This window comes from Schistocerca nitens, chromosome 5 (assembly GCF_023898315.1).
Source record: "Schistocerca nitens isolate TAMUIC-IGC-003100 chromosome 5, iqSchNite1.1, whole genome shotgun sequence".
Lineage (NCBI taxonomy): Eukaryota > Metazoa > Arthropoda > Insecta > Orthoptera > Acrididae > Schistocerca > Schistocerca nitens.
Genome location: NC_064618.1, coordinates 692,767,768 through 692,783,541, shown reverse-complemented (window position 1 = coordinate 692,783,541; position 15,774 = coordinate 692,767,768). Strand labels below are relative to the sequence as shown.

Genomic DNA, 15,774 nt, shown 5'->3' with positions numbered 1-15,774 from the left:
TCATTTCCCAAATACATGTTCCTTATGTCAATATTACTGTGACAAACATTTATTTGAAAAACACACAGCAATAAAATACTTCACTACACCATCACTGAATATTGCATTGTATTACATACATAATACGACTAAACATACAGTCTCTCATACTTCTGATGAGACAGGGTAAGCCTGTTATAGGACAGGGATAGGAACTGCTGGGTGAATGGAAAATGGTTCAAATGGCTCTGAGCACTATGGGGGACAACTGCTGTGGTCATCAGTCCCCTAGAACTTAGAACTACTTAAACCTAACTAACCTAAGGACATCACACACACCCATGCCCGAGGCAGGATTCGAACCTGCGACCGTAGCAGCAGCGCGGCTCCGGACTGGAGCGCCTAGAACCGCACGGCCACCGCGGCCGGCCTGGGTGAATGGATTGGGCAGCTTTTGCACCTGGGTCTTCCAGACTGATATGATCTCTGTGTCAAGGGGTCGGGATGGGGAGTGGCATAGGGATGAACTAGGATGTTGTGGAGCCTGGGTCGGTGACAGAGCACATGTTTAGGAGGGCAAAGAAGCATCTTGGTTAGGTTGACCCTCATTTCAGGGCATGCTTGTAGGATGTGGTTCAGTTTTTACCGTCCAGGGTGGTGATGTGTGACCAGGGGGTGCTCCATTGTAGCTGGTTCTTGGGGCTGGTGGGAGGATTGGGAGTGTGTGGGGATATGGCTCGGGAAATTTGTTTGCGGACTAGGTTTGGAGGATAGTGCCTGTCTGTGAAGACATTTGTGAGACATTCAGCATAGAGGGCAAGAGAGCAGACATCACTGTACGTACACCATCCCCAGGTGGGTAGGCTGTATGGGAGGAATGCTTTGGAATGGAAGGGATGGCAACTGTCAAAATGCAGGTACTGATAGTGGTTTCTGGCTTTAATGTGGACATGTGTGTGGATGCAGGCCTCAGAAAGGAGAATGTCAATGCCCAAGAATGTGGAACACTGTCATGAGAAAGACCAACTGATGTGGATGGGAGAGAACATGTTGAGGTAGTGAAAGAATGAGGACAGGGTGTCCTGGCTCTGAGTCCAAATCATGAAGGTATTATCAGTGAACCTCAATCAGATCAGGGGTTTGAGGTTTTTGAAGGCTAGGAAGTTTTCCTCCAGATGGCTCAGAACAGGTTGGCATAGAAAGGTGCCATGTAGGTGCTCATGGCTGTGCTGGGGATTTGTTTGTATACCTTCCTTTCAGAGGAGAACTATTTGTGTGTTAGCATAATTTTAATAAGATGTATGAACAATGTGGTGTGAGTTCTAAACTCACCTGTCTGAAGGACATTGGATGAGGTAGTGCTTTATAGTGGTAAGACCATGAGAATGATGGATGCTGGTGCATATAGAAGTGGCATCAACAGTGACAAGTGGGGATCCTGGAGGTAAATGGTTGGGGAGGGTGGTAAGTCAGCAAAGGAAGTGGTTGGCATAGCTGACATGGGGCAGTAAACTGGAGGTACTGGTCAACGGGTTCTGAAATTCTTTCAGTGGTAGCACAATAAGCAGTTGCAGCTACGATGGGGCCTCCAGGATTGTTGGGTTTGTATATTTTGGGGAGCATGGAAAAGGTGAGTGTGTGTGAGGTGTGATAGGAGTGAGAAGGAAAATGGATTTAGGGAAGGGGTTCTGGGAAGACTTTAAGCAGAGATTGGACAGGTAGAATGATTAGGTCAGGGCTGTTCCAAGTTGGAAGTGAAAAATAACTGTAAGGTGACCAAGTTGTGGTTATGTGGAAGAAGGGGGCAGAGGTCACGGTGGAGTGGTGGTATGAACTGGAAAAGGCAGGGTTCAATGTTGGGATTAGGCTAGCTCTGATTGGAGGGATTGGTGGCAAAGAAATGTTTCCATTGCAGGGATCAGCACAAGCAGAGTGCGTTTTTGACAAGTCCAGCATCATTAAATATGGGTGTACGGTGAAGGTAAGGCCTTTGGAAGGACTGAAACTTCTGTGGGACTGAGGATATTAGTGAAAAGGTGAACAACAGTGTTCTGGGATCATTTTGTTCTGGATTTAGTGAACACTGCCAGCGAGTGTTGGGGGATGTAAGTTGAAAAGGTCAGCTAGGCAGGGTCTGTCTGCTATAAGGCTTTGATGAGGAGTAACACTTTGGTTAGAATAGGGGCCCCCCAAGATGGCAGTAGGATGTCAGCAGACTGGTTAACTTAAGAAGGTGGTGTCTCGAGTACTCTTCCAGGTGCTGGAGTGTAAGTGATTCAGTTTCAATGTGATAGATGTAGTAAGGACCACACAATAGCAGTATCTTGCAGAGAGAGCAGAAGTGGTTCTAGAATGTATGTGCCATGGAGATGTGTTTTTATAGTACTACGTTTGTGATGGACAGGGTCTGATGGAATCTGAAAAGGTAAAAGTCATCAATGTGAAAAAAGGTGTAGGATCCAGATAAATGAATTTTTATGATTAGGCTACTGGGGAGGATTCCACAGTTTACGCTGCATTTGAGGAACAGGACATGGGACTGGGTTTTGGCCAGGTAAAGGGATACATTTTGAACTGCTGCTGAAAGGTGGAACACCGGTGCACTGTGACAGGGATGGAATTGGGAATGGGAACTGACCTGGGAAATGGGCAGATCAAGGTGTTATGTGATTGTGGGGTTAACAGAAAAAGACTCATAAAAATATGTTCAGACACACAAAAATGTGCACCAATGCACAAAAATACACACAAACGAATATTTAAAGATGTTCAAAAGTGTTGCAGAAAGGATGGAGAGAATGTGGTATGAGAACATCGTGACGGGATAAGGGACGAGAGGGGGGGATTGGTTGTTGTTGTTGTTGTTGTAGTTGTGGTCTTCAGTCCTGAGACTGGTTTGATGCAGCTCTCCATGCTACTCTATCCTGTGCAAGCTTCTTCATCTCCCAGTACCTACTGCAACCTACATCCTTCTGAATCTGCTTAGTGTATTCATCTCTTGGTCTCCCCCTACAATTTTTACCCTCCACGATGCCCTCCAATACTAAATTGGTTATCCCTTGATGCCTCAGAACATGTCCTACCAACCGATCCCTTCTTCTGGTCAAGTTGTGCCACAAACTCCTCTTCTCCCCAATCCTATTCAGTACCTCCCCATTAGTTATGTGATCTACCCATCTAATCTTCAGATTTCTTCTGTAGCACCACATTTCGAAAGCTTCTATTCTCTTCTTGTCCAAACTATTTACCGTCCATGTTTCACTTCCATACATGGCTACACTCCATACAAATACTTTCAGAAATGACTTCCTGACACTTGTTAACAAATTTCTCTTCTTCAGAAACGCTTTCCTTGCCATTGCCAGTCTACATTTTATATCCTCTCTACTTCGACCATCATCGGTTATTTTGCTCCCCAAATAGCAAAACTCTTTTACTACTTTAAGTGTCTCATTTCCTAATCTAATACCCTCAACATCACCCAACTTAATTCGACTACATTCCATTATCCTCATTTTGCTTTTGTTGATGTTCATCTTATATCCTCCTTTCAAGACACCATCCATTCCGTTCAACTGCTCTTCCAAGTCCTTTGCTGTCTCTGACAGAATTACAATGTCATCGGCGAACCTCAAAGTTTTTATTTCTTCTCCATGGATTTTAATACCTACTACGAATTTTACTTTTGTTTCCTTTACTGCTTGCTCAATATACAGATTGAATAACATCGGGGAGAGGCTACAACCCTGTCTTACTCCCTTCCCAACCGCTGCTTCCCTTTCACGTCCCTCGACTCTTATAACTGCCATCTGGTTTCTGTACAAATTGTAAATAGCCTTTCGCTCCCTGTATTTTACCCCTGCTACCTTTAGAATTTGAAAGAGAGTATTCCAGTCAACATTGTCAAAAGCTTTCTCTAAGTCTACAAATGCCAAAAACGTATCTTTGCCTTTCCTTAATCTTTCTTCTAAGATAAGTCGTAAGGTCAGTATTGCCTCACGTGTTCCAGTATTTCTATGGAATCCAAACTGATCTTCCCCGAGGCCGGCTTCTACTAGTTTTTCCATTCGTCTGTAAAGAATTCGTGTTAGTATTTTGCAGCTGTGGCTTATTAAACTGATTGTCCGGTAATTTTCACATCTGTCAACACCTGCTTTCTTTGGGATTGGAATTATTATATTCTTCTTGAAGTCTGAGGGTATTTCACCTGTTTCATACATCTTGCTCACCAGATGGTAGAGTTTTGTCAGGACTGGCTCTCCCAAGGCTGTCAGTAGTTCCAATGGAATGTTGTCTACTCCGGGGGCCTTGTTTCGGCTCAGGTCTTTCAGTGCTCTGTCAAACTCTTCACGCAGTATCATATTTCCCATTTCATCTTCATCTACATCCTCTTCCATTTCCATAATATTGTCCTCAAGTACATCGCCCTTGTATAGACCCTCTATATACTCCTTCCACCTTTCTGCTTTCCCTTCTTTGCTTAGAACTGGGTTTCCATCTGAGTTCTTGATGTTCATACAAGTGGTTCTCTTACAGGGTGTTTCAAAAATGACCGGTATATCTGAAATGGCAATACAAACTAAACGAGCAGCAATAGAAATACACCGTTTGTTGCAATATGCTTGGGACAACAGTACATTTTCAGGCAGACAAACTTTCGAAATTACAGTAGTTACAATTGTCAACAACAGATGGCGCTGCGGTCTGGGAAACTCTATAGTACGATATTTTCCACATATCCACCATGCGTAGCAATAATATGGCGTAGTCTCTGAATGAAATTACCCGAAACCTTTGACAACGTGTCTGGCGGAATGGCTTCACATGCAGATGAGATGTACAGCTTCAGCTGTTCAATTGTTTCTGGATTCTGGTGGTACACCTGGTCTTTCAAGTGTCCCCACAGAAAGAAGTCACAGGGGTTCATGTCTGGCGAATAGGGAGGCCAATCCACGCCGCCTCCTGTATGTTTCGGATAGCCCAAAGCAATCACACGATCATCGAAATATTCATTCAGGAAATTAAAGACGTCGGCCGTGCGATGTGGCCGGGCACCATCTTGCATAAACCACGAGGTGTTCGCAGTGTCGTCTAAGGCAGTTTGTACCGCCACAAATTCACAAAGAATGTCCAGATAGCGTGATGCAGTAATCGTTTCGGATCTGAAAAATGGGCCAATGATTCCTTTGGAAGAAATGGCGGCCCAGACCAGTACTTTTTGAGGATGCAGGGACGATGGGACTGCAACATGGGGCTTTTCGGTCCCCCATATGCGCCAGTTCTGTTTATTGACGAAGCCGTCCAGGTAAAAATAAGCTTCGTCAGTAAACCAAATGCTGCCCACATGCATATCGCCGTCATCAATCCTGTGCACTATATCGTTAGCGAATGTCTCTCGTGCAGCAATGGTAGCGGCGCTGAAGGGTTGCCGCGTTTGAATTTTGTATGGATAGAGGTGTAAACTCTGGCGCATGAGACAATACGTGGACGTTGGCGTCATTTGGATCGCAGCTGCAACACGGCGAACGGAAACCCGAGGCCGCTGTTGGATCACCTGCTGCACTAGCTGCGCGTTGCCCTCTGTGGTTGCCGTACGCGGTCGCCCTACCTTTCCAGCACGTTCATCCGTCACGTTCCCAGTCCGTTGAAATTTTTCAAACAGATCCTTTATTGTATCGCTTTTCGGTCCTTTGGTTACATTAAACCTCCGTTGAAAACTTCGTCTTTTTGCAACAACACTGTGTTCTAGGCGGTGGAATTCCAACACCAGAAAAATCCTCTGTTCTAAGGAATAAACCATGTTGTCCACAGCACACTTGCACGTTGTGAACAGCACATGCTTACAGCAGAAAGACGACATACAGAATGGCGCACCCACAGACTGCGTTGTCGTCTATATCTTTCACATCACTTGCAGCGTGATCTGTTGTTGAAAATTGTAACTACTGTAATTTCGAAAGTTTGTCCGCCTGAAAAAGTACTGTTGTCCCAAGCATATTGCAACAAATGGTGTATTTCTATCGCTGCTCGTTTAGTTTTTATTGCCGTTTCAAATATACCGGTCATTTTTGAAACACCCTGTATCTCCAAAGGTCTCTTTAATTTTCCTGTAGGCAGTATCTATCTTACCCCTAGTGAGAAAAGCCTCTACATCCTTACATTTGTCCTCTAGCCATCCCTGCTTAGCCATTTTGCACTTCCTGTCGATCTCATTTTTGAGACATTTGTATTCCTTTTTGCCTGCTTCATTTACTGCATTTTTATATTTTCTCCTTTCATCAATTAAATTCAATATTTATTCTGTTACCCAAGGATTTCTACTAGCCCTCGTCTTTTTACCTATTTGATCCTCTGCTGCCTTCACTACTTCATCCCTCAAAGCTACCCATTCCTCTTCTAATGTATTTCTTTCCCCCATTCCTGTCAATTGTTCCCTTATGCTCTCCCTGAAACTCTGTACAACCTCTGGTTCTTTCAGTTTATCCAGGTCCCATCTCCTTAAATTCCCACCTTTTTGCAGTTTCATCAGTTTCAAACTGCAGTTCATAACCAATAGATTGTGGTCAGAGTACACATCTCCCCTGGAAATGTCTTACAATTTAAAACCTGGTTCCTAAATCTCTGTCTTACCATTATATAATCTATCTGATACGTTTTAGTATCTCCAGGATTCTTCCAGGTATACAACCTTCTTTTATGATTCTTGAACCAAGTGTTAGCTATGATTAAGTCATGCTCTGTGCAAAATTCTACAAGGCGGCTTCCTCTTTCATTTCTTCCTCCCAATCCATATTCACCTACTATGTTTCCTTCTCTCCCTTTTCCTACTGACGAATTCCAGTCACCCATGACTATTTAATTTTCGTCTCCCTTCACTACCTGAATAATTTCTTTTATCTCGTCATACATTTCATCTATTTCTTCATCATCTGCAGAGCTAGTTGGCATATAAACTTGTACTACTGTAGTGGGCATGGGCTTTGTGTCTATCTTGGCCACAATAATGCGTTCACTATGCTGTTTGTAGTAGCTAACCCGCACTCCTATTTTTTTATTCATTATTAAACCTACTCCTGCATTACCCCTATTTGATTTTGTATTTACAAAATACCTGACCAAAAGTCTTGTTCCTCCTGCCACCTAACTTCACTAATTCCCACTATATCTAACTTTAACCTATCCATTTCCCTTTTTAAATTTTCTAACCTACCTGCCCGATTAAGGGATCTGACATTCCACGCTCCGATCCGTAGAATGCCAGTTTTCTTTCTCCTGATAACGACATCCTCTTGAGTAGTCCCCGCCCGGAGATCCGAATGGGGGACTATTTTACCTCCGGAATATTTTACCCAAGAGGACGCCATCATCATTTAATCATACAGTAAAGCTGCATGCCCTCGGGAAAAATTACGGCCGTAGTTTCCCCTTGCTTTCAGCCGTTCGCAGTACCAGCACAGCAAGGCCGTTTTGGTTATTGTTACAATTGTGTCAAAAATGGACTCAGAAATACATGAGGCTAATGGAGGAAATGTGATCACTAGAAATAATTAAAATTATTCATGGCATAGGAAGCTGCACCAACAATCCGTGCAGTCACATAGCCACTAAGTAACTGCGTGGATTATTGGTGCAGTTTCTCGTGCTCTAAATTATTCCCACTGACAGCTTTAATTATTTCTGGTGTTCACACTTCCTCCCCCATCCTTGTGTATTTTTGCATCTGTTTTCTGCACTCAACTGTGCCACACGGAATTGTGAACCTCAACCTAACAAATCTATCTATCTATCTATCTATCTCCCTCCCTCCCTCTCTCTCTCTATCTCTCTCTCTCCCCCCCCCTCTCCCTCTCACCCCTCCCCTTATCCCAACACACACACATTCCCGTACCTCACTTGCTCTGTCCTTTTTGCCACGTTTTTGAATGTTTTTACGCATTTGTTTGGTCATATTTTTACATATTTTGGGGTATTTGTTACATATTTGTGCTTATTTCTGTGTGTGTGTGTGTGTGTGTGTGTGTGTGTGTGTGTGTGTGTGTGTGTGTGTATTATGTATTCTACACATCTTTTTCTGTTAGCCTTCTCCTCTGCACAACCACCTAACACCTTCATTTACCCACATCCCACATCATTATCCACTCCCCAATGCTCTGTCTGACACAATCCACCTCTGCTCCATCTTTCTGCACCAGTTTGCAAATGTACCTTTCCCTGGCTACAACCCAGTCCCACATCTCGTTTCTTAAATGCTGCCGAAATTATGGAATCCCCTTAGTCCCCAAAGGCCACACCCTAAAATTTCTTTCCTCTGGATCCCACACCACCTTTCACAATGATGACCACCTTTTCAAATTCTATCAGTCCCTGCCCTCAAAACCCTGGCACTATAAAACCACATCTCCATGGCATATATGTCCCAGAACCACCTCTGCTCCCTCCACAAGATACTGCTACTGTACAATCCCCGCTATATCCATCACATCTCTGAAATTGCATCCATTGCAATCCAGATCTGGAAAAGCACATGAGACACCACCTCCATAAGTCATCCATCCTGCTGAATCCTACTGCCCTATCCTACCCATAGTGTTCCTTCTGGTCAATCCATCATACCACCCAGACACTGCCTAGATGACCTTCTCAACTTGCTACACCACCCAACACACCCCTCCAGCTCTCCATTACAACCAGAGCTGAAACAATCCTGGAAACACTGTTGTTACCCTTTCTACCAATCCTCAGCCCCACAAAATCTTCCATCTTATCAAAAGGCTTCACCTTCAGACCTACTCTCCGTCTCCCGGTCCTGCAATTGAATCACTTCTTTGACACCAATCCCCCAGCAAATGCCCACCTGATTCTAACACTGAACCCCTCCTCTCCCCATCCAACTGTGATCCTCACACCCTCCCTTTTCACCTAACCATTACCTGGTCACCTTCCAGGAATTCCTTACTCCCTAATTGGCCTCACCATCCTTCCCCAGGTTCCTTCTTAAGAACCTTTCAGCAGAAAAGAGGACAGCAGCACACAACCGCAAATCAGATCCTGACCTAATCATCCTACCTGCACACGATGGTTCCACCACTGTCATGGCAAACTGCAGAGACGACGTGGTAGAAGGCCTCCACCAACTGTCTGATGCCTTCACCTATGAACTCTGTCATAATGACACCATCCCAGAAGTCTGACGTAACCTCCAATCCTTGCTTAAGGTCTTACTCCCTTCTCAGAACATCTTCCCTCAATACATTTCCCTCCTCACCCAATATTCCCCCAACACACAAACACACTTCCTACATGCTTCCCAAAATCCACAAACCCAGCAATTCTGGAGGCAACATTGTAGCTGTTTACTGTGCTCCCACTGAAAGAATTCTGGACCTCACAGACCACACCTCCAACCAGTTGCCAAAAATATAGTCTCCATTTCCTCCATAGAGTCTCCACCATCGCCACCCCTTTACCTGTTGGATCCCGACTTGTTACTGTTGATGTTACTTTCCTAGGCACCAACATCAATTACACTCATGGTCCTGTTGCTATCTAACACCACCTATCCCAACATCCTTCAGACTCTAAACCCATCACTCATTTCTCACACACCTTATCACCTTTGTCCTAATCCTAATGCAAAACTACGACTTCTTTGAAGGGGAGGTATACAAACAAATCCCCAGCACAGCCATGGGCACCCACACAAGGCACCTTCCTACACCAACTTGTTTATGGACCAGCTAAAGGGAAGTTTCCTAGCCTCCCAAAAACTCAAACCCCTGATCTGGTTCAGGTTCACTGATAGTATTTTCACGATCTGGACTCAGGGCCAGGACACACTATCCTCCTCCCTTCACAACCTCAAAATCTTCTCTCCCACCCACTTCAATTGGTCCTTCTCAAAACAGCGTGCCACCTTCCTGTATGTTGACCTCCTCCTGTCTGAGGCCTACATCTACATCTCTGCCACATTAAATCCACCAAACACCAACAGTGCCCGCATTTCAACGGCCGTCATCACTTCCATCCAAAAAACCCCTCTCACACAGCCTGTAGTGACAGCAACTCGCTTTCACTGTATGCTCAAGGTTTCAGAAAGGTCTTAACAGACAGGTATTATCCCCCAGACTTAGCCCACAAACAGATTTCCTATGCCACATCCCCATACACCCCAAATCCTTCCACCATCCATAAGAACCAGATACAAAGAAGTGTCCCCTCGTCACCCAACACCACCTCAAACAGGAAAAACCGAATCACATCCTTAGTCAGGACTTTGATTGGCTATCACCATGCCCTCATGTTTGAGACATCATTCTGAAGATCCTTCCAACCCTTCCTAAAGTAGTGTTCCATCACCCACTAAACTCAACAACATTCTAGTCATCCCTAAGCCAAAGGGATCATATCCCTGTGGAAAACCCAGCTGCAAGACCTGCCCAATCTACCCACCCAGCACTCCCTATTCCAGTCCTGTCACAGGATTATCCCATCCCATCAGCGGCCTGGCCACCTCTGAAAGCAGCCATTTGTGTACCAGCCCAGCGTTAATCATTGTTCAGCTTTTTATATGAGTACGACAACCAACCAGCTACCCACCAGGATGAATGGCCACTGCAAAAGTGTGGGCAAGAGCAAAGTGGATGACCCCTTTGCACAACATGCAGCTGAATGTAAGATGCCCGATTTCAACAGTTGCCTCACAACTTACGCCATCTAAATCCTCCCCTTCGCCACCAACTTTCCTGAACTTCACAGATTGGAGTTATCTTTACATCATGTTCTCCACACTCAAAATCATCCCAGCCTCAACCCACTGTATGCTACCATCCCCACGCCCTCCATTCCACAGTTTCTATCCCCTGTGCTCTATCACCTCTTCCCAACACACATCCCCACCCTCATTGAGACTGTTCTTTGTGAATACATCTGTCAATCTTTTCCCTTTCTCTGTTCCTCTCCTTTCTGCTCCCCTTTTCTCCCTTCCCTCCCAGTCACACCACCTCCCTATGCTGCACCATGTAGCCTTGTCTACCACCTCTAGTCCCTGCAAGCTCCGACCGGCAGCACTGTTTCCTTTTCCCTGCTCCTGCCCCTTCCCCACTCCACTACAGATTTATGCCTCCTTTCAATGCATTTCAATCTTAGCCTGGCCTAAGCAACCAGAGATAGTGATTATGTGTGTATTGTGTGCTTGCTTGTGTGAATGCATGTGTGTTTTGCTTTTCTGATGAAGGCTTTGGCTGAAAGCTTAATGCATAACCATCTTTTCGTTGTGCCTGTCTGCAACTCAACATGTCATCCTTATGGTGAGTAGAAATTTATCCTCTCACAGTTGTTGATATTCCAATGTTGAGCTTCCATTGTTTGGAAAGTTTGTAAACTTTCTTTTTAGTTCTCTAAAATTTGACACAACATGTAACAGGTTACATCTATCCTTCAGCTTATTGGTAATAGAACTAAGCAAATTACTCCCTTTTTCCCCCTTTCCACATACTTCAACTTTATTTTTCCTCCCTCAACTGCTCCATTTAATTTTCACAGCATTAGTCTCATCCCAAAAGGCCTTTCTTCTGTCATCTTCCATTCTTGTACATATGACCCACATATTCATGACCAGCCCAGATAGCCGTACATGTTAATGCACCACTTCCAGGATGAGAAGGTACACCAGCCCCAGACTGAATCTGTTTGGCAGGGTGAATACCAGATAGGCACCAAAGTTCCCCATCAGTTACACAATTTACAAACATTAGAAAACTTTCACTTACTTTCACCCGCATAGAAGTACATGCAGAAATTTGGGGTGCATGTACTTCTTTCTGGGGGCAACACAGTGGTGACAAAAAGAGCATCCAGGCCCCCTTATAGTAACTAAGCCTATTTCATTAATAACCACAATGACCCTGTGCCAATGTGGGACAAAAGCACAAGAAAAAGAAGAAGATGACCTACATACCCATGGGAGAACCTCATTGGGAAGCCCTTCTAGTGTCTCACTCCAGTCACCCCTGAAATGACAATCCCCACACACTAACCTCAAACCATTGCCTAAAATTCAGCAGCACTAGTTTCTCCATGTTTGGAGGGTGTGATGTTTCCATAACTGTTCATTTAATTAATGAAAATTGCTCCAATTGTTGTTTACAACTTTACTGTGTCCCTGGTTCTGTAAACTGCCATAAATATGATATTATATAAATATTGTGTATAAAAGAAGATAAAAAACAAGACTTACTTATGTACAATGTAAGCAGAGATAGAATTTAATGCTTACATCATGCTACAGACAAAAGACTTTTTATTGCTAAATGAAAGAACAGATTTTTATATTGAGCAGGATGAAATTATGCAACAAGAATAACGTTGTAAATACATGTAGGTTTATGATAAATTACAAATGCATGTCTATGTTGACACAGGCTTTTTAAACTACCACAAAACGGTAATAAAGTAGAAAAGGAGTTTAGCAGATTGTGAAATAGAGCCTGGAATAACAGTTATCACACTATGACCATTGATGAAGTCTGTAATTTCATGAAGTCCAAAAGCAATCATCTGACACAAACTGAGATGCCACATAAAAAACAACTTGTATCATTTCCTTTCTATCATCAGGTCTCATACAAACTCAGAAATCTTTTTTAAAAAAAAAAAAACATAGCAGATATAAATCTCAGCCTTCACTTTTATGTCTTTTACTACAGGACCTCAGCATAATGCAACACTTACACCAAAACAGTGTCATAGACAAAATTTACTGCAAATTGGAAGAAATTTTAAAACACAGATTAAAAACAAAAACACACAGGAGGTAAATCCACCTTCGCATGCTCACCTCATACAAGAGTGTCACAAGTATCAAAAACAATCTAGTAAGCCTTCACACAATCATGAAGCGATATTTTATGGACAAATATGATGATTTAGAAATCCATACCCACCTGGAAAATTTCAAGTAAAAGATGCTGAATGGGCAACGCACACTTAGAAGCACCAGTTTGTTGGACACCTGCTGCCTCATTATTGATACCTTCTTTCAAGTTACTCTGTAAATTCATAGCTGTATCTAGTGTTTGTGAACATGCTCTGTAAGCAATCTATGACATATCCAAGCTACATTAATGCCTCGAGAACTGCCCTGTGGTTCAACTTTTGCACGCTAGAGGACACTAACATCGATGCCCCATCTAATCGAACTTTTTATTGTTTTTACTAAACTTATAACTATTTGCAGCCTTTCATTAATAAAACATGCAATTTGGAATTTTCAAATATGTCAAGACATAAATCCTATTAAAGGTAATGTGTCGTAACAATTTTGATGTATTGAATTGCATTGTTTTTTAAATCTTGACATGCCTATTTTTATGGGCTCAATAAAGTTCAAAACAGCTACTGGAGTGTTTTTCATTAATAAGACATGCATTTTTGTCAACCAGGACCATATTGATAAATATGGTGGGAATAAACTTCTATTAAAAAAAAAGAAACTCAGTCTCAAGGTGTGCTGTGCACTGATGAGATGCATGGCTTTTGAGGTGGAAGAGTCATTAGCAGGCAACCTCTGGGGAACCTGTTGCACCTCAGTTGTATAAGGCTTTCTCAGGCATGCTCTGTCCCTAACTGCTCATGAGAACAAAATTGATCCTCTGAAATTTTCTTTTCCTCCTCCCAAAGGAAAGGATGGGCCACTGGTAGGTACTAACATCCAGTCTAACAAGAGGGCTTGTATAGCCAGTTGTCCTGATTCAGGCCTTATACAGAGTTCTTCCATACATAGTAACAGGACGCTCGCTGCTCGTAAGAATGTGTTCGTGACTGAAGTGAAAAGAGGGCAGCTTTGAGAAGGTTTCACCTTTTTCCATTCAGAAAGGTTTAGAGGACAATACAGGTACAATGAAATCTGTCAAGCAATTGCATATTGGAACATTGTCAGTTGAAACTGTTAGTCCCCAACAAGTCACTAACTTCTGGACAGCTAAATGCCTTGGGGAATATGCCATACAAACTGAACCCCACATCTTGAACTATAACAAAGCTACTGTGATCTGTAGAGATCTTGTCGACATTCCCAAGGAGGAATTGAAGGATAAGTGGACTCAGGAAGGGATCGTTGATGTGCAAAATATATTGAAAATGGTGGACGGGGTCACAGAAAACCTGACTCCTTCATTCATACCTTCAACAGCACAAAACTCCCAGAGCATGTCAAGGCAAATTTGCTTCCTCTAGGCATACAGCCAAATGTCGTAACCCAATGTGCTGTTTTAAATGCTAGCACTTTGGGCACGCCACCTTAGGATGTAAGGCTGAAGCCACTTGCGGCAAACATGGCAAGGCCGTTCATGACGAAGTTGGCTGCTCCCCTCTCCAACATGTGTAAATTGCTCTGGGGATCACCCTTCGCCAAAGAATGGAAGATGCAGCAGATTAAGACACTGAAATGCATCCAATATGGAGAGGCCAAGAAGATATATAAGGCCATGCAGCCTCCCACATTCACTAAATCTTTTCTTTGGCCCTTAAGCCTATTTCGACAGTCAATGCTTGTAGAAGCATGGAGGTTACTAGTGTCAGCACTAGTACCTGCATTTGTCAGTGCACATGTCACAGTGCAGTTGTTTCACAGCCCATAACCCTCCCTCAAAAGTCAGATAAAGAGGCAGTTGCCACCACTGCAGACCTTCCAGTACCTCCAACTAAAAAATCTGGCACTACCCCCAACACTGCTGCAATAGCTCCTCCAAAGCCCTCCCAGCATAAAAAAAGCAAATGGGGAGCTTCCACCACAGGTGAAAACAGGTGGTAAACCATCCAATACTGTCAATGTCATTATACTTGAGGACTCTACTGCTTTTGCTTAAGATCCAATGGCCTGCGAAGTCTGCCCAGGGCAACCATCTTGCTCCATGCCTGAAATTCCACCTGCTGTGGGCTCACCAAGCCAGTGGAAAGACAGGGTGAAAGTACAACTCACATGATAGATGGCTCCCATACTACAGTGGAATGTGAATGGGTTCCAGGCCCATGTAGAGGAACTGAAACTCCTGGCACAGGCATTTCGCCTTTGCTTGTGTTTACAGGAAACACATTTCAAAGCTAATGATTCCCCTGTGCTACCAAGCTATGTTATACACCAGAAGGATGATCTAACTGATGACAGAGCCAAGGGAGGCATTGCTGTGTTTGTTAGTAACACAAACCACTCCTCTGCTTTCTCCTTGGTTACTGACCTACAAGCAGTAGACATTGCTGCCATGGGGGTCAGAAGATCATCATCAGCTCCCTGTAATTACCTCCACAAGATGCCATAGACTCTGAGGCTCTTGCAGGCCTTATTCAACAACATCCCCATCTGTTTCTCCTACTGGGTGATTTCAGTGCCCATAATGTATTATGGGACTCAAAATATACTTGCCCAAGGGGTCAAGTGTTTGAGAACCTCATGATGTCTCAGGAGCTCTGCATCCCCAACACAGGCAGTCCATGCATTTCTCAGCTGCTAATGGGGTAATACCACACCCACTCCCCCTCCATGAACCATGGACTATGCCATTAGTGGAGATACTTGCGTGCCTCAGCGATACAGATAGCTGTACCATAGGTGCAACCCCAATGGATGGGTATTTGTTGAGAGGCCAGAGAAACGTGTGGTTCCTGAAGAGGGGCAGCAGCTTTTTCAGTAGTTGCAGGGCAACAGTCTAGATGACTGACTGAACTGATCTTGTAACATTAACCATGATGGCCTTGATGTGCTGGTACTGCAAACAGCTGAAAGCAAGAAGCATACAGGTT

The 15,774-nt window shown here is 43.8% G+C and overlaps 1 protein-coding gene across 3 annotated transcripts in view; it reads right to left on the bottom strand.

Annotated features, from left to right (window-relative positions):
- The window catches only part of LOC126259161 (uncharacterized), a 659,794-nt gene that overhangs the window by 85,537 nt on the left and 558,483 nt on the right, over positions 1-15,774 (bottom strand). The gene's annotated exons all lie outside the window — the stretch shown is intronic.